General features: G+C 40.4%; 1 protein-coding gene across 1 annotated transcript in view; it reads right to left on the bottom strand.

Moving 5' to 3' along the window:
- EML6 (EMAP like 6) overlaps positions 1–26,394 on the bottom strand; it is a 355,810-nt gene that overhangs the window by 312,979 nt on the left and 16,437 nt on the right. The gene's annotated exons all lie outside the window — the stretch shown is intronic.

Here is a 26,394-nt window from a genome sequence, read left to right as displayed (position 1 = left end):
GGAGGTTTACTTTCTGGGAGGCTGCCCAGCTAAGGAGAGGGCTAAGGCGCATTCAGGCAGTGAAGCATGAGTCTGCTTAATCCTAGAACCCTCCCCATTCGGCTCCTACAACCTTGGCATTTAGGCTTAGAGCCACCCATCCTACCCCAGGCAAGAGATTCAGGGATATCCTTCTAGGGAGACTGGCCAACACAAGAGAAAATACCTCTCAGTTCTGACATGTTCTCATCCTTCAGTGAAAAGCCGGCCCACCAACTTAGCACTCTATGGTAAAGCCACTCAACAAGCCCTACCCGCACACCGTGCTTCCAACCAGCTTTACAGAGTCTTGCTCTTAAGAACAAAAGGAGAGCCAAAAGTTGCACAGTGAAAGCCTTGAACCTGAAAGATAAACACCAATACAAATGAATAGGGTGGAAAAAGGAATGCTGAGGTAATAGAGACAATGAAGGAGATAGAAGAAAATTTAAAAACAACATAATTAATATCCTCAGAGAAATAAGAGGAAGTATTGCAATATGCTGAAACAAGAATCAGAAGCTATTAGAAAAGAAACATTCAGTAAATGTAAAACAACATTTCAAAATATAAAATATGGTAATAGAAATAAAAATTTAATGGAAAGTCGGTAAGATAAAATTGAAAAAAATTAACAGAAAATAGGAAACAAAACAATGATATGGAAAATATGATTACAATTACAGATCAACCCAGGAGGTCCCAAAACTACTAAAGGGACTTTGTAAAAGAAAGAGCAGAGACAATGGAGAGGAAGACATTATCACAGCAACAATGCAAGAAAATATTCCAGAACTGAGGCTCACAGGTTTGGAGACTGAAAGTTTCCATGAGAAGCTAGAAAAATGAATAGAGATTCAAATAAAGGCATATTATTGTTAAATTTCAGCATGCCAAGAATAAAGAGAAGATCCTAAAAGCTTCAGAGAAAATAACAAACAACAACAGAAATAAATGAGTAATTCTACTTAAAAAAAATTCCAAATCTGGACTAGGATTTTTATAAAGTGCTCATCAGATCATCATTTATGAAAAAGAAAGGAAACAACCTATATGTCCAACTATAAGGGAAATAGTTAAGGAAACTTTGTTATATACAACAATATAAAATCAAGACACAAACTTGTATAAACAGGACACAGAAAGAATTAACCATAAAGTATAAGGTTGAGAAAGATTGTTAAATTGAACTTCATTAAATTATGAACTTCTAATGATCAAAAGGCACTGTTCGGAGTAAAAAATGCAAGCTACAAGGTGGAAGAAGATATTTGCTATATAAATTTGACAAAGGATTCATATCCAGAATATACAAATAATTCCCATATATCTGTAAGAAAAAGACAACTCAGTTATTTTAAATGGTCAAAAGATCTGAACAGGCACTTCACAAAAGAGGATACCCAAATGATCAAGAAGCCTAAGAAAAGGTGCCAGTATCAGTTTCCTATTGCTGCTGTAATAGGAAATTACCATAAACCTGGTGACTTAAAGCATCACAAATTTATTATCTTACAGTTCTGGAAGCCAGTTCAAAATAGGCCTCAATGGGCAAAAAGTGAGATATCCTCAGGGATGTGTTCTTTCGGGAGACTCTAGGGGAGGAACTGTTCCTTTGTTTTTTCCTTCTAGAGGTTGCCCACATTCCTTGGCTACTGAGCCCCTTGCATTTCAAAGCTAGTTGAGTCCTTCTCAGGCTGCATCACTGCTTCCATCATGACACCTTCCCTAACTCTCCTTCCACTCTCTTTCACTTATAAGGACCCTTATGATTACATTGGGCCTGCTGGGATAATCCAGGACAATCTCCCCATTCTAAAATCCTTAACTTAATGACATCAGTAATGTCCCTTCTGCCATGGAAAGTCACATATTCGCAGGTTCCAGGGATAAGGACATGGACATCTTCAGAGGGGACACTATTCTGACTACAATGTGCTCAACTTTATTGATCATCAGAGAAACTCAAATTAAAAACACAATGTTCTATACTAACCACAAGGATGGCTAAAACAGAAAAAGACACACAATACTAGCTGTTAGGAAGAATGTATAGGAACTAGAACTCTCATATATTGCTGGTGCATAAATTAATACAACCACTTGGGGAAACTGTTTAGTAGTGTATCTATTAAAACTAAACATGTACTGATACATGCCCTATGGTACACACCAAAAGAAAAGTACATTCATCCTCCAAAAGACATGTTTAACTATGTTCAAAGAAGCATTACTTCCAGTAGCCCCAAACTGGAAACCACCCAAATGTCCAGTAGTGAACAGAGTAAATTATATTCACACAATAGAATACTAGACAGCTACAATGAAAAAGAATGAACTACATGCAACAACATGTATGAATCTCATAGACAGACTGCTGACCAAGTCAAGTGCCACATAAAAGAGCACATACTGTATGATTCAATTTATATAAAGTTGATGGCGGAATAGAAGGACGTGCTCTCACTCCCTCTTGGAGAGCACCGGAATCACAACTAACTGCTGAACAATTATTGAGAGGAAGACACTGGAACTCACCAAAAAAGATACCCCACATGCAAAGACAAAGGAGAGGCCGCAATGAGATGGTAGGAGGTAGAATCTCTATTCTTCCCAACCTGGGGGTCCAGCAATGGGAGGAGGAATCCCTAGAGAATCAGACATTGAAGGCTAGTGGGATTTGACTGCAGGACTTCGACGGGACTCGGGGAAACAGAGACTCCACTCTTAGAGGGCACACACAAAGTAGTGTGCGCATCAGGACCAAGGGGAAGGAGCAGTGACCCCAGGGGAGACTGAACCAGACCCACCTGCTAGTGTTGGAGGGTCTCCTGCAGAGGCAGGGGGTGGCTGTCTCACCGTGAGGACAAGGACACTGGCAGCAGAAGTTCTGGGAAGCACTCCTTGGCGTGAGCCCTCCAAGAGTCCACCATTAGCCCCACCAAAGAGCCCAGGTAGGCTCCAGTGTTGGGTCACCTCAGGCCAAACAACCAACAGGGAGGGAACCCAGCCCCACACATCAGCATACAAGCAGATTAAAGTTTTACTGAGCTCTTCCCACCAGAGCAACAGCCAGCTCTACCCACCACCAGTCCCTCCCATCAGGAAACTTGCACAAACCTCTTAGATAGCCTCATCCTCCAGAGTGCAGAGAGCAGAAGCAAGAAGAACTACAATCCTGCAGCCTGTAGAACAAAAACCACATTCACAGAAATATACACAAGATGAGAAGGCAGAGGGCTATGTATCATACGAAGGAACAAGATAAAACCCCAGAAAAACAACTAAATGAAGTGGAGATAGGCAACCTCCCAGAAAAAGAATTCAGAATAATGACAGTGAAGATGATCCAGGACCTCGGAAAATGAATAGAGGCAAAGATAGAGAAGATGCAAGAAATGTTTAACAAAGACCTAGAAGAATTAAAGAACGAACAAACAAACAGAGATGAATAATACAATAACTGAAATGAAAACTACACTAGAAGGAATCAATACCAAAATAACTGAGGCAGAAGAATGGATAAGTGACCTGGAACACAAAATGGTGGAATTCACTGCTGCAGAACAGAATAAGGAAAAAAGAATGAAAAGAAATGAAGACAGCCTAAGAGACTTCTGGGACAACATTAAATGCAACAAGATTCGTATAACAGGGGTCCCAGAAGGAGAAGAGCGAGAGAAAGGACCTTAGAAAATATTTGAAGAGATTATAGTCGAAAACTTCCCTAATATGGGAAAGGTAATAGCCACCCAAGTCCAGGAAGCACAGAGAGTCCCATACAGGAATAACCCAAGGAGAAACACACTGAAACACATAGTAATCCAACTGGCGAAAATTAAAGACAAAGAAAAATTATTGAAAGCAGCAAGGGAAAAATGAAAAATAACATACAAGGGAACTCCCATAAGGTTAAAAGCTGATTTCTCAGCAGAAACTCTACAACCCAGAAGGGAGTGGCATGACATAATTAAAGTGATGAAAGGGAATAACCTACAACTAAGATTACTCTACCTGGCAAGGATCTCCTTCAGATTAGATGGAGAAATCAAAAGCTCTACAGACAAGCAAAAGCTATAAGAATTCAGCACCACCAAACGAGCTCTACAACAAATGCTAAAGGAACTTCTCTAAGTGGGAAACACAAGAGAAGAAAAGGACCTACAAAAACAAACCCAAAACAATTAAGAAAATGGGCATAGGAACACACATATCGATAATTACCTTAAATGTGAATGGATTAAATGCTGCAACCAAAAGACACAGGCTCGCTGAATAGATACAAAAACAAGACCCATATATATGCTGTCTACAAGAGACTCACTTCAGACCTAGAGACACATACAGACTGAAAGTGAGGGGATGGAAAAAGATATTCCATGCAAATGGAAATCAAAAGAAAGCTGGAGTAGCAATACTCATATAAGATAAAATAGACTTTAAAATAAAGAATGTTACAAGAGACAAGGAAGGACACTACATAATGATCAAGGGATCAATCCAAGAAGAAGCTATAACAATTATAAATATATATGCACCCAACATAGGAGCACCTCAATACATAAGGCAACTGCCAACAGCTATAAAAGAGGAAATCGACAGTAACACAATAATAGTGGGGGACTTTAACACCTCACTTACACCAAGGGACAGATCATCCAAACAGAAAATTAATAAGGAAACACAAGCTTTAAATGACACAATAGACTAGATAGACTTAATTGATATTTATAGGACATTTCATCCAAAAACAGCAGATTACACTTTCTTCTCAAGTGTACACGGAAAATTCTCCAGGACAGATCACATCTTGGGTCACAAATCAAGCCTCAGTAAATTTAAGAAAATTAAAATCATATCAAGCACCTTTTCTGACCACAACGCTATGAGATTAGAAAGCAATTACAGGGAAAAAAATGTAAAAAACACAAACACATGGAGGCTAAACAATACGTTACTAAGTAACCAAGAGGTCACTGAAGCAATCAAAGAGGAAATCAAAAAGTATCTAGAGACAAATGACAATGAAAACATGACGACCCAAAACCTATGGGACGGAGCAAAAGCAGTTCTAAGAGGGAAGTTTATAGCAATACAATCCTACTTCAAGAAACAACAAACAACTCAAATAAACAATCTAACCTTACATCTAAAGGAACTAGAGAAAGAAGAACAAACAAAACCTAAAGTTAGTAGAAGGAAAGAAATCATAAAGATCAGAGCAGAAGTAAATGAAATAGAAACAAAGAAAACAATAGCAAAGATCAATAAAACTAAAAGCTGGTTCCTTGAGAATATAAATAAAATTGATAAACCATTAGCCAGACTCATCAAGAAAAAGGGGGAGAAGACTCAAATCAATAAAATTAGAAATGAAAAAGGAGAAGTCACAACAGACACCACAGAAATACAAAGCATCCTAAGAGACTACTACAAGCAACTCTATGCCAATAAACTGGACAACCTGGAAGAAATGGACAAATTCTTAGAAAGGTATAACTTTCCAAGAGTGAACCAGGAAGAAATAGAAAATATGAACAGCCCAATCACAAGTAATGAAATTGAAACTGTGATTAAAAATCTTCCAACAAACAAAAGTCCAGGATCAGATGACTTCACAGGCGAATTCTATCAAACATTTAGAGAAGAGCTAACATCCATCCTTCTAAAACCCTTCCAAAAAATTTCAGAGGAAGGAACACTCCCAAACTCATTCTATGAGGCCACCATCACCCTGATACCAAAACCAGACAAAGATGTCACAAAGAAAGAAAACTACAGGCCAGTATCACTGATGAACATAGATGCAAAAATCCTCAACAAGATACTAGAAAACAGAATCCAACAACATATTAAAAGGATCATACACCATGATCAAGTGGGAATTATCCCAGGGATGCAAGGATTCTTCAATACACACAAATCTATCAATGTGATACACCATATTAACAAATTGAAGAATAAAAACCATATGATCATCTCAATAGATGCAGAAAAAGCTTTTGACAAAATTCAACAGCCATTTATGACAAAAACTCTCCAGAAAGTGGGCATAGAGGGAAGCTACCTCAACATAATAAAGGTCATATATGACAAACCCACAGCAAACATCATTCTCAATGGTGAAAAACTGAAAGCATTTCCTCTAAGATCAGGAACAAGGATGTCCATGCTCACCACTATTATTCAACATAGTTTTGGAAGTCTTAGCCACAGCAATCAGATCAGAAAAAGAAATAAAAAGAATACAAATTGGAAAAGAAGAAGTAAAACTGTAACTGTTTATAGATGACATGATACTATACATAGAGAATCCTAAAAATGCCACCAGAAAACTACTAGAGCTAATCAATGAATTTGGTAAAGTTGCAGGAAACAAAGTTAATGCACAGAAATCTGTTGCATTCCTATACACTAATGTTGAAAAATCTGAAAAAGAAATTATGGAAACACTCCCATGTAAACATTGCAACAAAAAGAATAAAATACCTAGGAATAAACCTACCTAGGGAGACAAACGACCTGTACGCAGAAAACTATGACACTGATGAAAGAAATTAAAGATGGTACAAACAGATGGAGAGATATACCATGTTCTTGGATTAGAAGAATCAATATTGTGAAAATGACTATACTAATCAAAGCAATCTATAGATTCAATGCAATCACTATCAAATTACCAATGGCATTTTTTATAGAACTAGAACAAAGTATCTCAAAATATGTATGGAGACACAAAAGACCCCAAATAGCCAAAGCAGTCTTGAGGGAAAAAAACAGAGCTGGAGGAATCAGACTCCCGGACTTCAGACTATAGAACAAAGCTACAGCAATCAAGACAATATGGTATTGGCACAAAAACAGAAATATAGATCAATGGAACAGGATAGAAAGCCCAAAGACAAACACACACACCTATGGTCAACTAATCTATAACAAAGGAGGCAACGATAAACAGTGGAGAAAAGACAGTCTCTTCAATAAGTGGTGCTGGGAAAACTGGACAGCTACATGTAAAAGCATGAAATTAGAACACTCCATAATACCACACACAAAAATAAACTCAAAATGGATTAGAGACCTAAATGTAAGACTGAACACTATAAAACTCTTAGAGGAAAACATAGGAAGAACACTCTTTGACATAAATCACAGCAAGATCTTTTTTGATCCATCTTCTAGAGCAATGGAAATAAAAACAAAAATAAACAAATGGGACCTAATGAAACTTAAAAACTTTTGCACAGCAAGCAAGACGAAAAGACAACACTCAGAATGGCAGAAAATATTTGCAAACGAATCAACGGACAAAGGATTAATCGCCAAAATATATAAACAGCTCATGTAGCTCAATATTAAAAAAAACAAACAACCCAATCCAAAAATGGGCAGAAGACCTAAATAGACATTTCTCCAAAGAAGACATACAGATGGCCAAGAAGCACATGAAAAGCTTCTCAACATCACTAATTATTAGAGAAATGCAAATCAAAACGACAATAAGGTTATCACCTCACACCAGTTAGAAAGGGCATCATCAGAAAATCTACAAACAACAAATGCTGGAGAGGGTGTGGAGAAAAGGGAACCCTCTCGCACTGTTGGTGGGAATGTAAATTGATACAGCCACTATGGAGAACAGTATGGAGGTTCCTTAAAAAATGAAAAATAGAATTACCATATGAGCCAGCAATCCCACTACTAGGCATATACCTGAGAAAACCACAATTCAAAAAGACACATGCACCCCAATGTTCATTGCAGCACTATTTACAATAGCCAGGACATGGAAGCAACCTAAATGCCCATCGACACATGAATGGATAAAGAAGATTTGTTACATATATACAATGGAATATTACTCAGCCATAAAAAGGAACGAAATTGGGTCATTTGTAAAGACGTGGATGGATCTAGAGACTGTCATACAGAGTGAAATAAGTCAGAAAGAGAAAAACAAATATCGTATATTAACGCATATATGTGGAACCTAGAAAAATGGTACAGACGAACCGGTTTGCAAGGCAGTAATTGAGACACGGATGTAGAGAACAAACATATGGACACCAAGGGGGGAAAGTGGTGGGGAGAGGTGGTGGTATGATGAATTGGGAGATTGGGTTTGACATATATACACTAATATGTATAAAATGGATAACTAATAAGAACCTGCTGTATAAAAAAGTAAAATAAAGTTCAAAAATCAAAAAAAAATTTATATAAAGTTCACCAACAGGGAAAACTTATCTAAATGAAAGGGGTCAGAATAGTGGTTACCTTCCAGAGGGGATAATGCCTAGGAAGTAGTAGGTGACAGGTTCTAGAATGCAGTAATGTTATATTTCTTGATCTGTATGGTAGTTACATGGGTGTATTCGCTTTGCTAAATTTCATCAAGCTGAAAACTGACAATTTGTGTGCTTTTTAATATGTGTGTACTAGAATTTTAAAGTTTATAAAAATGTAGAGAGAGATTTGGTGTTAACTATGGGCAACTTTTTTTTTCTTTCTGGCCTTACTTTCAAAAATTTGTCTAATGAGCATATATGGAAATAATGGGGGGGGAAGCAACTTTTAAAAAATAGTAGAACTGAGATTCTGTGAGGTTCCCACCAAATCTAAGTATCGTGTGTAATTTAAACACAGTGTAACTGAAAAACATTGGGCTGCTAGACATGCTGAAAATGATGACCTAGAATGAATTCATCCTTAAGGTGGGGAAGAAGAAATAAAGGTTTGGAAGCCTAAGTTACAAATAGAGTATGTTAAAGTTTACCTTCAAAACAGTTAATCATGTGATATCCAGACTTTTAAAGTACTTGGGGTATCATTATGAAATCCCAAATTCTATTGCCCTTTTTTCTTGAAACTTGATTACAAAATTCACATTCTATTTTTGATACTCTCTTACTGCCTTAGCTTTCAGAAAGCAAACTGAAGGCACTTATTAGCCCAAAAGTCTACAATAAATGGCACAATATCTTCTGAATAACAAACCTTGCATGATGAGTCATGAAAACTTTTAAGCTCCCATATGCCGACATGGAGTAACATATTTTGTCTGAACTGAAAAATAAAATTTAAATATAACCCAATGAGATAACCTCAGGGATTTTTAAAAATGAACCTAAATTTTAATAAGGATATGGGGACAGGGCAATGAGGAGGGATGTGTGTACTGTATGTTGCAGAGCATTTGTCCTTCCTTTTGTAAATTTTTCTTTAAATGTAATCATATTTTTTTCTAGAAGTAGAAACTCTAATTTAATTCCTCTGTTCCCTTGTGTTTTGCATAACATAACTAAAGTTTATTGTGAACTTTCTACTCAGTATTCTAAAGGGACTCTTCTGTTCAGAAGTTTCCATTTATCTGTACTCCATTAGAGCCCTCCAAGCTAAGAGCAAGCTCATGCCCAAACTCCCTTATGCCTTTGTATATTTCTCAGGAATTAATCCAAGGAAGTGACCCCTGTTGTCCACATCAGTAGTTGGTTTCTTATTTGCTATTTAACATGCCCCATATCATTCTGCGCTCTGCTGAAGCAAACTGTTGTTGTTGTTGTTTTGGCCGCGCACCATGTGTTTCCTGACCAGGGATTGAACCCACACCCTTGGCAGTGAAAGCGCGGAGTTCTAACCAGTGGACCACCAAGGAAATTCCCAAGCAAACCGTCTTTGTCACATAAAAATGGCTCTAACTCTCAATCTAAAAAGACAATGGGGATCTGACCACCCCATTCAAAAGGATAACAAATGGATCTACTGCTCCCTGGACTCATCTATTCTCTGAATGATACTTCAAGCTCAATCCCTATCATTTTCCAGGCTTTCTTGTGACTACCACTTTGAAATATCTACTGTTTTAATAAGCCCAACATTTCTCTCTCCTTCTGGTAGTAACACTTCTCCCTTTTTGTAGGAATTAACCTTTCCCCATCCCACGTAGCTCTGGGAGGACTGCCAATCACAATTCCTTACACAGGCTAGACAAGCATGATACTCAATTCTTGGCTACAGTGACAGGTCCAAAGGATGGACACAGGACCCATGTGCACAATCAGAGTGTGCTTCCCTGGAATGGTATACGCTAGTGCCGGAAAAGTTCCCCGTGTCCTCTGACGTCTGTAGCTGAGAGACTGGAAACCTGCAGCCATCCTTGGTCACGGCATCACTAGGCTGCCTGCTCCCGTAGCGTGAAAGAAATCTATCAGCAAAAGGAGTGCAAGAGGCCAATGACCAGAGAGAAACACAGCCCAGAGATGGAGAAAGAAAGAGTCTAAGAGAATACTGACAGTGTCACATGAGTCCCCGTAGGCCAATGTCAGCACCAATCTGGAATTTTCCAGTGACGTAAACCACTAAATTCCTTTGTTTCCTCAGGCCAATTTAAATTGGGTTCTGTTACCCTGAACCAAAGTCTTAAAACACCAAAACCCTGCAGTGGTGGTGATGCCAATCACTAGCTGCTCTCCCCAACTCCTTACAGCTAACTGGAGAAGCGCGTATCTCAGGGCGTGGACTGTGGGGCATTCTGCATGGGAGATTTCCAGGTCGACCATTCCAGGTCTAAAAAGTGAATCCAGTCCCAGGAGCCCAGGATTACCAATCTGCATGTCCCCTGAGTTCTCTGTGGGCCCCACCCAGAAGCCAGACTCCAGGCTTTCATGCTGGGCAGCCAGGCTCAGGGGATGCTGTGTGGTGAGCATGGACAGCCATGGGCCCTGCCCTGCGCTGAAGCACGTGTTTCTGTCATCACCAGTGTCTATTCCGTGCAAAGTAACTGATCCCTCCGTGTTCAAGAAACAGGTGATAGGGATTGTTACCTTTGCTTTCAGCAGATCCATCAAGGGAAAAAAGTTAATCTGGACCTAGAACCAAGCAGAAGTTCTTGGGAGGAGAGATCTAGATTTTTCAACAGGGACCGTTCTGAGAGACATGAATGTATATACCTTAATGGGTATTCATGTTAGACTTATTATTATTATTAGAAAATATCCTTAATTCTCACCATCAGATGACAATAACTGAGTGACAAAAACAGGCCGGGCAATTAGGCAAATGGTAACTTAGGCAACTAGGCCCTGGGGCAAGAGACACCTGGGTTTGAATCCCAGCTTGACAGTTACTAGCTATTCTCCTTGGGCAAATTACTTAAATTCTCTAGGCCTCAGTTTCTCCTTTAGTAAAAAGGGAAAAATAGTGTCTACCTTAAGGACTTGTGAAGAATAAATAGGATAACGTACACAATATGCTCAGCAAAGTGACCAGCACATAATAATACATTATTAATCAATGAAGTACATATACAAAATGTCGATTTTTATCTTCTCTCTACATCAACAATATATATTAGTAGAACTATTCTATAGGCACTATCATAAAATAAATCCTTATTTATAACATTATGATAGCAATGAAACTATCACATATGAAATCATCAAGCCAAAGATATTTGAACATAATATTTATTATTGAATATTTTAATCGAATCTATCTCTGTGCATTTTCACATGTATAGGATGTAGGCATCACCATTAAAAGGACCAAACAGAAAAGAAGAAACTTTATGTTTACTGTCATCCAGAAATGCCTCACTTTCTTGAATTATAAAATGTCCACACTTTCTGACTTCAGGAGAGTTAAAATTAATCTCATACCAGATCAGCAGAAGCCAACGTATGTCACTGTCCTACGCATACATTGGTACATGTCTTTTGGGGAGGCAGTTTGTCAGTATCTATCACAATATAAAATGTACACATTCTTCGACCCCAGCCATTCTACTTCTAGAAATATCAACTACAGAAATACCCATGCATATGCTCCAGAAAAGCACATATAAGTATGTCTGCTACAGTATTGCTTGTAATAGTGGACAAAGTACCCACCAGTAGCAATGCTGAGACACAGAACAGAGACTGAGTTGACAAACTAGAAGTCCAGGGATTCTTCCAAAAGCCACATGTAGGTGAACACTGGCCTCTGAATCATTCAACAAAAATTCATTGAGTGTCCTCCCCATGCCAGGCCTTGTGCTAGGCATGTAAGAACAATAGTGGCTAAGACAGACTCTGGCCCTTTAGCCAGAAGAAGAAAACTCAAAACCAGATTCCATATTCTCCCAATCCAAGGAGGTTCTTATAAGATTGTTTTTAATAACACACTTGATTTTTAGTTTATAACTTCAACGAAGGCTCAATAATGCCCACTGAAAGCACTGGGGCAAACTTTTGTATGAAATGGAAATAAATTTCATTGAGCCTTTGACATCACATAATCATAGTTTTGATAATTTCTTATGTCATCTCACTGTTTACCTCTTCTGAGTTTTCTGTCAAATAGCTGTAATTTCTTTCTGGTGTCTTGCCAAAAATCAATAAACAATTTTACCCCTTATAATTTTTGTAATAAATTGCACTAAAAGGAATCGGTTTCCTCTAGAATTACTGGAACACCTTGCACGTATTAAAGTGAAACTTTCTTAACCAATAAATTATAAAAAATACAACCAGGGCTTCCCTGGTGGTGCAGTGGTTGAGAGTCCGCCAGCCGATGCAGGGAACATGGGGTCATGCCCCGGTCCGGGAAGATCCCACATGTCGCGGAGCGGCTGGGCCCGTGAGCCATGGCCGCTTAGCCTGCGCATCCGGAGCCTGTGCTCTGCAACGGGAGGGGCCACAACAGTGAGAGGCCCGCGTACCACAAAAAAAAAAAAAAAAAAACCAGGTGCAAAATTAGGGTAAGTAATAGCTCAGTTCTGTAATCAAGTACTAATATAAAGTAGTACTCCTAGATAAATTTCTATAATTTAGTTATGAATAAACAACATTAAAACAAGATACTAATAGAAACAAGAACTGTTTCACATTCTTCCACGTATACTTCAAGGATTTTATTCCCCATAATTTCACATATTTCAGGGATAAATAACACATCATAAAAACAATCATGACACTTAGTACAGCTTTGCTTAGGGCCCAAATAAAATAAAACGAAGAGCCTGAAATAATTTACCAAGTTCCCACTTCCCTTACCATTTCCATTCAATATTGCCATATTAGTCTTAAATAAGAATTAAGGTCATTCATTATGTGGGCTTCAGACATACATGGTAGTTTCTGCATAGCGTACTGACAAGCAAAGTTATAGCAGAAATCTAAAGAGAGCTAACAATTTTGTTTTCTGTCACTTCACAAATATTTGTTTAGTTCCTGTATCAGGATTTTTGGAACCCCCAAACAAGACTAAATTTTTCTAAAAACTGAGTTTTAACATCTCATTATTAACTTCCACTGTTCTGAATTTCTGGGAGATTGCCTTGTTATAATATATGTTCTCTACCTATTTTCATTTGCTACCACTGAAATACCAATCTAGCAGACCTTTCACTTTATTATCCAGAAAGCACATTTGGTATGAAAAGAAGGATGCCCTTTGCTGAACGTGATTCTTTTGTGGTTAAGGAAGGTGAAGTGGCCTGCTCTGAATATGTGAGGACCTTAGACTCTCAAGTCACTGTATAGGATGGTCTAATTATGAAACATTTTATCCACCAACATGGTGGACGTATGGTGAAGTTCTAAAATTACTATTATTTACACTTTACACATATTTACCAAAATGTTCCATATTTCTTTGATATTTTTTAAAAACCACTTTTTAAAACCCTATAGTTAAAATTCCTAAGAATACATAAGGGAAAAGGTCAAGGATGTGTGTTCACTTTGAATGAGCATAGGCTGTGGAAAATACACAGTGCCCATATTGCAGTCTCTTTGAAGTGCATACAGGGCAGGAGACAAGTAACTTAGACATCCAGTAACTGACAACCTGTAACCACTTCTGGGATGTTTTCCATCCCAGCGTGATCACCTCCTTGTTATGGCACCTCTGTATGATTACTCGTGGCATGCTACTGTTCAATACTTTCATTGATTTATTTCTGGAAATATGATTTCCACTTTTTCGTGGCACGCAGAAGGAAAAACCTAGCTGCTGAATTAGCTTCTGAGATTCGTGAGAGATTTAGATGAAACTAGGTCACATATGGAATTAAATATACCTATAAACAGATAATCATTTTTCATCTACAAAATAAAATATTATCACTTAAAGAGAAAATCTGCTCTAGCTCAGAAAAAAAACCCAAAGCTCTAAATTATGTGAAATTTGAGTCTATAATTTAATCTTTGCAGTGTGACAGAGTATAAGGATTAATAAACATACCAAAAACCCCCAAACAAACCTGTTTTCCTTTATTTATTTATTTTGCTAAAGCATTTAAACAGTATGCTAAGTCTTGAAAAGAAATAATAAATCACTTCAAAACCAGACGAAATCACAAGCCTGTCCTTAGGAAAACAATAAATCGATTTTTAAACCTATGGTTTGCAGCTCCATTAAAGCAGACATGCCTCTTGGTTAAGGAAATTTGGGGGAGGAAGAGACATAGCTGGTGGTCAACTCGCATTTTCGTTCAGTATTACCTACTGAAACAGATGGCATCTTGGGGGTGCTTAATCTCCCAGAATAGGTGCCTATGAGCAAGATGACTCTTAAATCTTGCAGATCTCAGGAAGCGTTTTGCCCAAGTCCATGGGAATATAGCCCTAATTAGTCTACACTTTCCTCTTGCCCCAGATTTTGATTCTTACTCATTGTTCCAGCAATCTGAATTCTGCCCCCACACGACCGGAATGAAAATGCTCTTCCCTTGACCTCTTCTGAGTCCCAATCCTGGCCCATCTCTTTGCTGGGCTCCACGGAGGAGCCTTTCAGCAGCCCTCACCAACAGGCCCACCGAAACACAGAGAGACAGGTGTTTGCTTCCCCCTGGCCTTCCACGTCGCTGCACTCCCTCAATTCTTCCTGTCGCTCTGTCCCTTCTCAGGCCCCTCTGTGCTCTAGAATTTAAAGGTAAGGGTGTATCCTGGGGTTCTATCTTAAGCCCTCATCCTTTTCACTTCTCATGCTCTCCTTCGATCTCACACATATGATGATCACCATGAGGGTCCCGGGCAGGCACTCAATCAATATCTGTAAGAAGAATGTCACCCTCATCCATTCTGGCGGCCACCCATATAAGAGACTATCTAATCTGGATCTCCATCCAACTACCTTCTCTGACCACCATGTCCCCCCGAGACTACAACTCCCATGAATGGGTTGGAGTCTATGATTCTAGTTTGACATTTTCCACAATGGGATTATTTCAGGTAATTGTGGCTCTCTGTCTCTCCCTTCTGGTTTACAGTCTCCACGTAACAGAAACAGCATGGATTTGGAGTCAGATGGATTCAAATCTGGGGTCTGTCAGTTACTAGCTATGTAACTATACCTTTGAAATTCTGCAGGATTACAGGGGAAAATGTATACATGTAAAATATCTGTATGTTTATATTTTTAAAAACTTACTCAGGGCCTAGTGAGGTTTGTTTGGTTGGTTTTTCTTCCCTTTATTTCTTTTTAACTCACTTTGCAAAGCTCCTTACATGCTTTATTTAATTGAATTCTCCTAATAACCTATCAGTAGATCTAGAGGAAGAAGCTGAGCTTGGCTGGGAACAACTAAGAAGTGGTAGAATCAGATTCAAACCTAGGTCTGCTGGCTTTAAAGTCCTAAAAGCCAGGACTTGTTCTTTTTCTTTCCATTCTTGTTCCTGCTCATGTTCTTTCCATTGCATAAAGTGCCTCCAGGATGCTAGGTGGGTGGGGTGAGGAGACACACAAACGGAAAATCACAGCGTTAACAGAAGTGCTGTGCGAGAGGTATGGAGAAAACGCTGTGGGGGTCCTGAGGAAAGAGACTCTGCTTCTGCCTCAGGAAATCACGGAGGGCATCACAGAGACGGTGTGATGGAGTCGTCTCTTGGACAACATGAATCTGCCCCACAGACGGACCGACCGGGTAGGACATTTTAAGCAGCAGGGTTGTGTGCAGTAACAGAGGGATGAAACCGTGTGAGTCACCGCAAGGAGTATGGTGTGACGGGAGCAAAAGCGAGGGAAGGTGGAGAACAGAGATGTGGTAGGAGAGGATGGCAAAAAGGTAGGGCGGGGCCCGGCCCGAGCATTTGAAGCCCCTTCCAGAAGCAACAGAGCCGGCGGGAGTTTTGAAGCAGGACAGGGAGAGATCAAATCTGTAGTTTCGAAAGCTAATCCCAATGCTAACATAGTGCAGGGATTCTGGAACCCAGAACCACTTGGGGAACCTCTTTTTTTAATGGCTTGGTTTGTTCCTTTATTGTGAATGTTTGATCATTTTGTTAAGGTGGTGTCTGCCAAGGTTGTCCACTGTAGTTAATTGTTTGTCCATTGTAATCAGCAAGTATCTTGTGGTGAAGTATTATGTAAATACCACGTTCCTCAACAAACTCTCATCCTAGTTACTACATCAAGTGATTTTCTAAGTCCATCGTTCCATCTATATTTAATAGGGAGAGCTTTCTCTTCTCCCATTAGTTTTTTATATCACTATAGATGCATGGGTTTATTTTATTCAACGGATTATAATTAACGCTCAAATTATTCCAGATGTGACCCAAGAAGTCCTTTCAAGCTGGCTCTTATGCCATTTTAATATCTCCCTTTATTCTTTAAGCACTGCTATACTTTCTATTTCAGACTCATCTTGCATTTTCCCTGCCCCAGGCCTGGAATCAGCTCTATTTATAAGGAGTTCTCATTTTTTGTTGTGGAGAATGATATTTAGAAACAAGTTCTGGGTGCCAGGTGTGTGCCTCCTAGTGATGTGTCATTGCTTGTCAGTCCTCTCAATGGACAGAGCAAGGAAAGTGTGTGTGTGTGTGTGTGTGTATGCACTTATATACACCTACATCTATATTTCTGTGGGAAATTTCTTTAAAATATAGACTTTGGAGACTCTTGCTGGACCTACTAAATCAGAATCTTTAGGAGCAGGCTCATAACTCTGTATTTTTTTAAGTTTAGCCAGGTTTTCAAACAGAGGATTGACCAGGGGAGTGATAGCAGAGGCAGGAAGACTAGTTAAGAAGCTCTATAACTGTTCTGACGTAGGTTAACAGGGGTGTGAACTAGGGCAGAAGCAGCAAGACAGAGAGGACGTGGCCAAATGGACTTGGGGCTGATGGATAGTGGAGGTGAAAGATAAGGGGGTAACAGGCACTCAAGGCCTCCTTGTTGGAGGCCTGTTATCGCTGTGGCCTGTTAACACTGTCATTTACACAGTCAGCACTGAACACAGGCTTATTTCATTGAACATCTTCCCACTTTTCTCCTATAGTTTGTATAAAAATCCAAGTGACATTCTGGGAAGAAAATAATTATGAAACATTCTAGAATTTATATCTCTTCCATTATATTTTATCATATGGACTAAAAACTGAGTGTTACTCAAAACAAGAAGGATGACATGAATTCATTGTCGGCAGGCAAGGTTCCCACAGATAAACACAGCCTGGCCAAAGTGATTGCGTTCAAGTGACTGCGCTTATGTCTACTATGCAGAATAACAGACCTGGAAGGCTTTTTAAGAAGCAATGTCTGTAGCCATATCTCTCATTGTCCGGAAAGAAAAAAAAAAAGGGGCTAGAGTTTGTTAGAGATGAAAGTCATTAAGCCAAGATGACTGCTTACCATCAGTGCAGCATAAAAGTCACTGGAGCATGAGAGAAATGTGTAAGAGATGTAGGAAGAAAAGTAAAGCTAAAAGGAAATGGCCCTTAGAACTCTAACTGCTATAATGGAAAATTTAAAACCCAGATAAAAGTACAACCCCGAGGAAAAAAATCATTCCCAGTGTTTTTGTAGTAAAAGCAATTCATCAACAATCTTCTCATTGCTAAATCCACAGGGCCCTTTTCTAGACTTACCTTGTTGCACTCTAGTGATACTGCTGAGCGTCTCCTTGACACTGTCTCTGCTCTTGGCTTCCAGGGCACTCCACTTTCCTGGTTTTCCTCCTACCCCTGTGACTATTCTCATTGTTCACAAGCACTTCTTTCTTTGCTGATCCCCTGAACGTTGATCTTCCTCAAAATCCTAAGCCTGGCCTCTTCTCTTTCCTCCGTGTGCTTTCTGGGTTATCTCATCCACTCCCACATGCCCCCTGCAACTCACAAGGCTCTCTCCTGAGCAAGAGACCCACATATATGTATAATCACCTCTCGGATGTTCCGACACTTCAATCTGAACATATTCAAAGCTGAATTCATCACTCCTTGGCCTTGAACCTGCTCCTCATTCTATTTCAGTGAATGATAACCACCATCCAACCAGCTAATTATCACCTTACACCTTCCTTCTCCCCACTCACCTATATCCAGTCAATCACCACGAATCTAGAACCTCCAGAATACATTCATTGCTCTCCTCGCATACTATCATAATGATCTCACAGCTGTATCACTTCAAGTGCCTCCAGACTTCCCTTCCAACAATCCGCTATTCACACTGCAGCCAGAGTGACTAGCCCAGAGCCCAAAGCTAATGATGCTTCCTCCTCCAGAAAATCTTCCCTGACCACCATGCACTCCCATGCATGGGTTAGGTCTATGTCCTGGGCTAACTATCACAGACCTGAACACACATACCCAGCTGCCAACTTATTTATGAATATTGCCCTCATGATTATAAGTTCCTTGAGAAGAGATGCATATTATTCACCGTTGGGTCCCCAGTGCCTAGCACAGTATATGACACATAGTAGACACCTAGGAAATATTTGATGTAAACCATTTTTGTTCCTCTAATCCAGGGATTGTTAACCTAGAGTCCATGTACCCCTTAATAGAATTCAGGAGGGTTTATGTATTTAGATGGTCTAAAAATTACTAAAAATCTTTATTTTTCACTAACTTGTAACAGACTTTAGTATTTCCTATCATTCAGAATGTAGGCAACAAACTATAGTAGTACCTGTGACCTAGAGATCAATAAAATCAAAGATATTTTCATATCATACTACAGTTGTTACAGATCTTTCAAACATCATGGATACTCATCACTACTTTGAAATCATGATAATTATTAAAACTGCTAGACCTTTCAATTGTGTGAGTTAATAAAGAAGCACATGTAATATATCACAACATACTAAAAATATTTCTACAACTGTATTTCAGAATAGTTAATTTTCTTTGTAATCCTATTTATGTATTTTATTTTATGCACTAGGAAACATTATTCCATGATAGTGGCAGTATAATTTGATATATCCACTTTGGAAAAGTGTATGGCAGTGCCAAGAAAAACTGATCATACATGCACCCCATGCCCCAGAAATACCACTCCAAATCTGGTGGAATTGCATATATATGTTCACTTGTACTAGAATGTTAATAGTAGCTGAAAGAAACTAGAAGCCATCCAAATGCCCATCTACAGTAGAATGGATAAATTATGATATTTCTATACAATGGAAAATATGGAGCTGAGAATAAACATGCAGAAGCACAGATAAATCTCGTAACATAATGTTGATCGAAAGTAGCCAAACACACAAAAATGCATGTTGTACCATTCCCTTTAAAAGTACAACATCAGACAAAACTAATCTACACTTAAAAGTCAGGATAGGGCTTCCCTGGTGGCGCAGTGGTTGGGAATCCGCCTGCCGGTGCAGGGGACACGGGTTCGTGCACCGGTCCGGGAAGATCCCACAATGCCATGGAGCGGCTGGGCCCGTGCGCCACGGCTGCTGAGCCTGAGCTCTAGAGCCTTCGGGCCACAGCTACTGAAGTCCGCATGCCTGGAGCCCGTGCTCCGCGGCAGGAGAGGCCACCACAGTGAGAAGACCATGCACAGCAACGAAGATCCAACACAGCCATAAATTAATTAATAATTAATTTTTTAAAAAAAAGTCAAATTAATATGGGATTTGTTACTATTCTAAATAATAAAGAACACTGACAAGAAATATCATAGTGCTGATTGCTATTATCTTTAAAAAAAAAGTCAGGATAGAGGTCACCTTCACAGTGGGGACTGTGACTGAAAGGGGGTGCTCAGGGGTCTCTGTCATGCTTGGTAAGGTTCTATTTCTTGATGTGGGTGAGGGTTACAGGTGCATTTGGGTTCTGAGAATTGATCCAGCTGTACACTATGATATGTGCACTTTTCTATATCTAGATTGTACTTTGGTAAAAGGATAAAGCAGAACAAACAAACCTATTATTCTGAGATGGGATCCACAACCTTCACAATCTGTCAAAGGCAATCCCGCCACCCCCCCCCCAAAAGAAATCCTATTCTAAGCAGAAATTCCAAGGGGGTTATCTCAAAACAAATGAAAGTCAACATATACTAGTCATTTATTCATTCAATAAATACTTACTAAGTGTCTTCTGTTGATACATACCAGGCATCATTTGGGGCACTGTAGGCAGGGCAGTGAACAAAAAACTCTGCCCAAGTAGAGCTTATATTCTAGTGAAGAGAGTCAACAAGGCTCAAAATAAAAAAGAGCTAAGGGGAAACATAAAACAGGGATGGGTAGTAAGAGGTGTGTTGGGGAGGGGTCTGAATCTTAAAAAGGGTAGTCAGGATAGGCCTCACTGAGAAGATGACACTGAGCAGGGACCTAATGGAGGGGAGTCATGTGACATCTGGAAGAAGGTGGAGCCAAAAGGTGGGAAGAGCCAGTGCAAAGGCCCTGGGGCAGAAGAGTGCTTAGGTATTCAAGCAGCAGCTGGGAGGCCAGTGTGGCTGGAGTGGAGCAATGGATGGGGAGAAAATAGATTAGATCATAGCAGTAACAGGAGGTCAAATCCCCGAAGAGTCTTAGGGGCCATTATAAGGACTTCTGTGTTTACTCTGAGAGTTCTGAGCAGGAATTAATATGACTTGACTTGCAGGGCAAGGATGGAAGCAGGGAGGAAGCAGTGGGTAAAAGGTCTTAGAGAAAGAGCATGAAACAAGAAGAGGAGAGAATAGATGCCACGAGAAACACAAATACAGACATACATACAAACACACACAGACACCTTATTACTGTTGTTGCTGTTGCTGCTGAATCTTGTGAGAGCAATCTGCAGCTTCATAACTCTTCACTCCTAAATATCTTAGCACATATCTCCTAAGACGAGTACTTTCTCTTAAATAACCACACTGCTACAATCAAATTCAGAATTTTAATGTGGACACAATGCTATTACCTGACATACAGTCCCATGTTCAAATTTCACTCATTGTCCCAATACTGTCATTTATAGCAATCCCTACCCACCCAAATCCAGGATCACATATTGCATTTATTTCTGTGTTTTTAGTCTCCTTTAATCTGGAACAGTGTCTGCTGTGAGAATGACATTTTTTTGCAAAGTACAGGCCAGTTGTGGTATAGACTGTCCCTCAATTTGTATTCATCTGTGTCCTCATGATCAGCTTCAGGTCATGCATTTTTGGCAGGAAAATATGATAAGCGATGTTGAGGAGCCCCTTTGTGTAAAAGGTGGGCCTAGGGGGAGGAGACAGAGGTCAGTCAGGGAGGCAGGAGGCTACAGAGGCTACAGTCTCAAGGAGAGAAAAGGGAGGATATTGAGTAGAAGGTGATCAACTCTACCCAGTACTGTTAAGAGGTTACGCAGGGGGCGGCCCCATTTAGCACTGGAGGTCATGGGAGTTGCTCCAGAGAATGACTCCAGTGGCTGGTGGAAGTAGAAACCAGTTCATTATGTTGGAGAGTGATCAAAAGATTAAAAAAAGGAGGCAGTAAATGGCAACAACTCAGAATCTCAGCACTTTGATTTAGAAAGGATTTCAGAAGGATCTTCGAGATCTTGTAGTGAGCCAGCTTGCTCATTTGTAGAGGAGGAAACTGAGGCCCATGTTAAGTCCCAGGCCCAAAGTCACACGTCTGGTCAGAGCCAGAGCCAGTGTTAAATTCCATGGGACCCAATCCCCTTGTACAATGTCGTGCTCCCTTTCTAAGAAGTCTGGCATTAAAGGAAAAGAGTGTAGAGAAGAATCACAAAGAAAAGGTTAATATAAATGAAGCAGAAATCCTATGCCTTCAGTGATCTTCCTAAAATGTAAATTGGTCTTGTCTCATTCTGTTTAAATCCTCTCTCTGGTCTCGTAAGTTGTGGGGTGAGCTGTAAATCCAGCCCACTTCTCCAGCTTCATCTCCCACAATATATTCCTCACTCTAGCAACACTCAACTACTCTCCCTTCAGGAGACCCTTTGCACAAACTGTTCCCTCCCTGGTGTTCCCTCCTTCCCCATTCCCTTCCCACTTGCCTGCCAAATTGCTCTTCATCCTTCAAAAACCACTTTCTCCAGGAGGCCTGCCTTTGAACACCTACTTCTGTACCTTTGGGTGAAACTCTTCTGGTCCAGAAAGGACTTAAATTTATTTAGAGTTGACAGGTGTTACCTTACAATCTCTGCAGACATCCCCCCTACAAATGTTCCATCATATTGTCAAAAGGTGCTTAAAAGACCCTGGTGTTTCCTAAATCTAAAGAGATACAAATTAAGATTTTCCTTATAATACTGTCAAAAAATCTTAAGTCATTCAAAAGGAATGTTTCATTGTGTGATCCATGGATATATTTCAATGGATCCATGGATCTATGTCTTCAATGGTTACCTTTCCATCTAGACCAGGAGAGCCATAGAAGGAGGAAGCCACACAGAATTTGGTATCTGACTTAAGAGCAATGAAGTAATTGGTAACTGCTGCCATTCAAATATTTTTTTGAAAAGATGATTCTGAATCCTGCCTCTAAGTGCCAACTGAGAATATATTTTCAGGATTTCCTCCTTAGAAAGTATGTACAGAAGGAGTTCTATAGAAGTCTCATCCCCATTTCATACCTTGCTCCTTCCAAATAATTTGAGATATGAAGAACTAAAAACAAATAACAATACACTGAGCATTTACTATGTCCACAACAGGTGTTAGGCAGGGAACACATGGATCACAGATCAGGTGGAGAGATAGGTAAGTCAATAAATGCAAAACAATGAATGCAATGACTCCAGCAGGGAGGTCCTTGCATGGTGGCCTGGACGCACAGAGAAAGAAAGGCCTAAATAGTCTTGAGCTGTCAAGGTAAGGCTTCAGGGGAGATGACACTGCACTGAAATTGAAGGAAGAAAAAGACAGTAGGGCTTCCCTCGTGGCGCAGTGGTTGAGAGTCCGCCTGCCGATGCAGGGGACATGGGTTCGTGCCCTGGTCTGGGAAGATCCCACATGCCACGGAGCGGCTGGGCCCATGAGCCGTGGCCGCTGAGCCTGCGCGTCCAGAGCCTGTGCTCTGCAATGGGAGAGGCCACAACAGTAAGGCCCACGTACCGCAAAAAAAAAAAAAAAAAAAAGAAAAAGACTGTATAAGTGGACAAGTGAGGGGTCATTTCAGGCAGTCAAAATGGCATGTGCAAGATGTAGAAAACAAACTTACGGTCATCAGGGGGAGAAAGAGGGAGGAGGGATAAGTTGGAAGATTGGGATTGGCATATATACACTACTATATACAAAATAGATAATAAGGATCTACTGTATAACACAGGGAACTCTACTCAATACTCTGTAATGGCCTATATGGGAAAAGGGTCTAAAAAAGAGTGGATATATGGATATGTCTAACTGATTCACTTTGCTGTACTGCAGAAACTAATACAACATTGTAAATCAACTATATTCCAATAAAAGTTATTTTTTAAATTGGCATGTGCAAGAATGAGGATACACAAAATAGGATGCTGGGTCCAGGGAACTGCAAGGAGTTTGATGTGGCTGGAGGATGTTAGGACAGAGAGGGACATCAAGCTGGAGGAAGAGAGAGGGACCAGATCATAATAGTCCTAGGAGACCACGCTGAGCATGGATAAGCTTGAACCTTATCCTGCTGGTAACGGGGAACTGTAGGTAGATTTTAAGTCTGGCTTGAGGAAGATTCTTTTTCAATGTCTGTTAGATGGCCAAGCTCACTAAATCATCCAGGGTTGACTCATGCAACCTTTTCACTCATTGCCAAGGCTGGTGTTCATCAGGTATGCACCAGTATCTGCCAGCTAAAGTATGGAAAACTTCTTCACCAGCTGGTAAACAGCTGCTGCCCCAAGTCTCACCTCCCTCACCTGAGCAGCCTGCACCAGCTCCAGGAAGCCTCCTGTGCATGCCGTCAGGCCATTTCTCTGGTGCCTGCTACCATCAGCCCCTATTTCCATATACTCCCCTCCGCCACCACCCCTACCACCAGACCCCAGCAGGAGAGGGAACACTCTTAGTAGGAGCACTGGCACCCCAGTAGGCAAACGCTTGATGTCCACCTAGCCCTCCAAGGCTGTGCTTACCAGCCATTGGCCAGCATTTCCCAGGGACTCCCTCGCATGGCCTCTTATGAGAACTGAAAATACCATGATGAATTGTATCACCAGTATTTTGTGGGGGTTTTTTGTGTTTTTTTAAAATAAAGTTATTTATTTATTTTATTTTTGGCTGCGTTGGGTCTTGGTTGCTGTGTGCAGGCTTTCTCTAGTTGCGGCGAGTGGTGGCTACTCTTGTTGTGGTGCGTGGGCTTCTCGTTGCAGTGGCTTCTCTTGTTGTGGAGCACGGGCTCTAGGTGCACAGGCTTCAGTAGTTGTGGCACATGGGCTCAGTAGTTGTGGCTTGTGGGCTCTAGAGCGCAGGCTCAGTAGTTGTGGTGCACGGACTTAGCTGCTCTGCAGCATATGGGATCTTCCCGGACCAGGGATCGAACCCATCTTCCCTGTATTGGCAGATGGATTCTTAACCACTGCGCCACCAGGGAAGTGCCCACTATTTTGTCTTTAAAACCTTTTCATATCTCTTTCCTGGCCTCTTCTTGCCCTCAACTCAGTATTTCTCATCATTGTCTCACTCTGTTCTGTCCATCAAAAAACCATTTGTCACCTCCTCTTCTAATCCACCTCCTATAGTAGAGTTGCCATTCATTCTTCCTCAGTCTTTATCTCCCTTATTAGACAATCTTCCTTAAAGGGGCAGCCCTTTGAAACCTAGTCCCACCCTCCAGGCTACAGATGATGGAACTGGTGGACATCCTGACCCTGCTGGCCCTGCTAGGCCAATGAGATTCTATTTCCTGGAAATCTGGAATTAAGACTCACAAGACCTAATCAATTGGGTTTTTTGTGTGTTGTTTTTGGAGTATAATTGCTTTACAATGTCGTGTTAGTTTCTGCTGTACAACGAAGTGAATCACTATATGTATACATATATCCCCTCCCTCTTGGACCTCCCTCCCATCCCCACCATCCCGCCCATCTAGGTCATCACAGAGCACCAAGCTGAGCTCCCTGTGTTATATCGCAGAGTCCCACTAACTACCTATTTTACACATGGTAGTGTATTTATGTCAAACCTAATCTCCCAATTCATCCCACCCTCCCCTTCCCCTCACTGTGTCCAATCAATTGGTTTTGTAGGATCAAGCTGGGTCGTCATGTACAGTGAGGGGGTCCAGATGGCTTTTTTTTTTTTTTTTTTTGGTGGCTATGTGCAAAATGGATCATTAAGTTAAGAAGCCAGTCTGCAGTAGGAGAAAATCAAAGCATATTTTATCCAGAGAGAAGCAGAGATGTGAATCCCTGTGATGACAGGAACACTTGCAAGAGAAAGAAATAGGAAAAGAGTAGTCGCTTGATAACTGTGCAGTGTCTGAGAGGCCAGCCATACGCTCTGTAACTGAGTTCCCGAAGGTTCTCTTGTCATCTTATGATCCCCTCCTTGTGTTTCTTTGAGAAATTTTTCAGTTTTTTGCAACTAATAATCTCTTACTTAGAAGGCATCCTGTCATTGGTAGAACTTGTTTTATTCTTACCCATGAAATCAATTCATAACGAACACAGAAAAAAAATTTAACGACACTATTAAACAGGAGTTAAACTAAACAAAAATCCTCATGTCTTAAAATAATTCTCAATAACCTTAGAATAATCCTCTGACCAGCCTATTGATGTACTACCAGTCCAAAGAAAGCTTCTTTCCTCTCAGGGAGGTAGAGCTGGCCTGCCACTCCCCTCCTTCATGCGGATAGGAAAAGGAATGGTGGAGAATTAGTGGGCAATCCTAGAATCCTTCAACTTCTAGGTTGAGGCCATCCAGGTGTCTGCCTCACATTGAGGGAAGAAAGGAGGAAACTGATAAAGAGGTCAAGGGGTACCCTCTCTGACCACTCTCTTTGCTTTCCAGACCAACTCCACCACCTCAGCTGTCTCAGTAGGTCTGTCTCCAGAAGCAAGATTGAAGACTACAAGTTCATTTTCAAAAACCAAGAATCTCTGGAAGTAAACAAAGCCAATGTATAGACTGCTGCTGGTCCTTAAACCAACAGTTGCTAAACACTGCACCGGCTCCTCAAAGTATAAACGGTTATATTTTTTAAATATATAAAAATCTAAAAAAAAA

This window comes from Phocoena sinus, chromosome 13, assembly GCF_008692025.1.
Source record: "Phocoena sinus isolate mPhoSin1 chromosome 13, mPhoSin1.pri, whole genome shotgun sequence".
Lineage (NCBI taxonomy): Eukaryota > Metazoa > Chordata > Mammalia > Artiodactyla > Phocoenidae > Phocoena > Phocoena sinus.
This window is presented reverse-complemented; position numbering and strand designations above follow the sequence as displayed.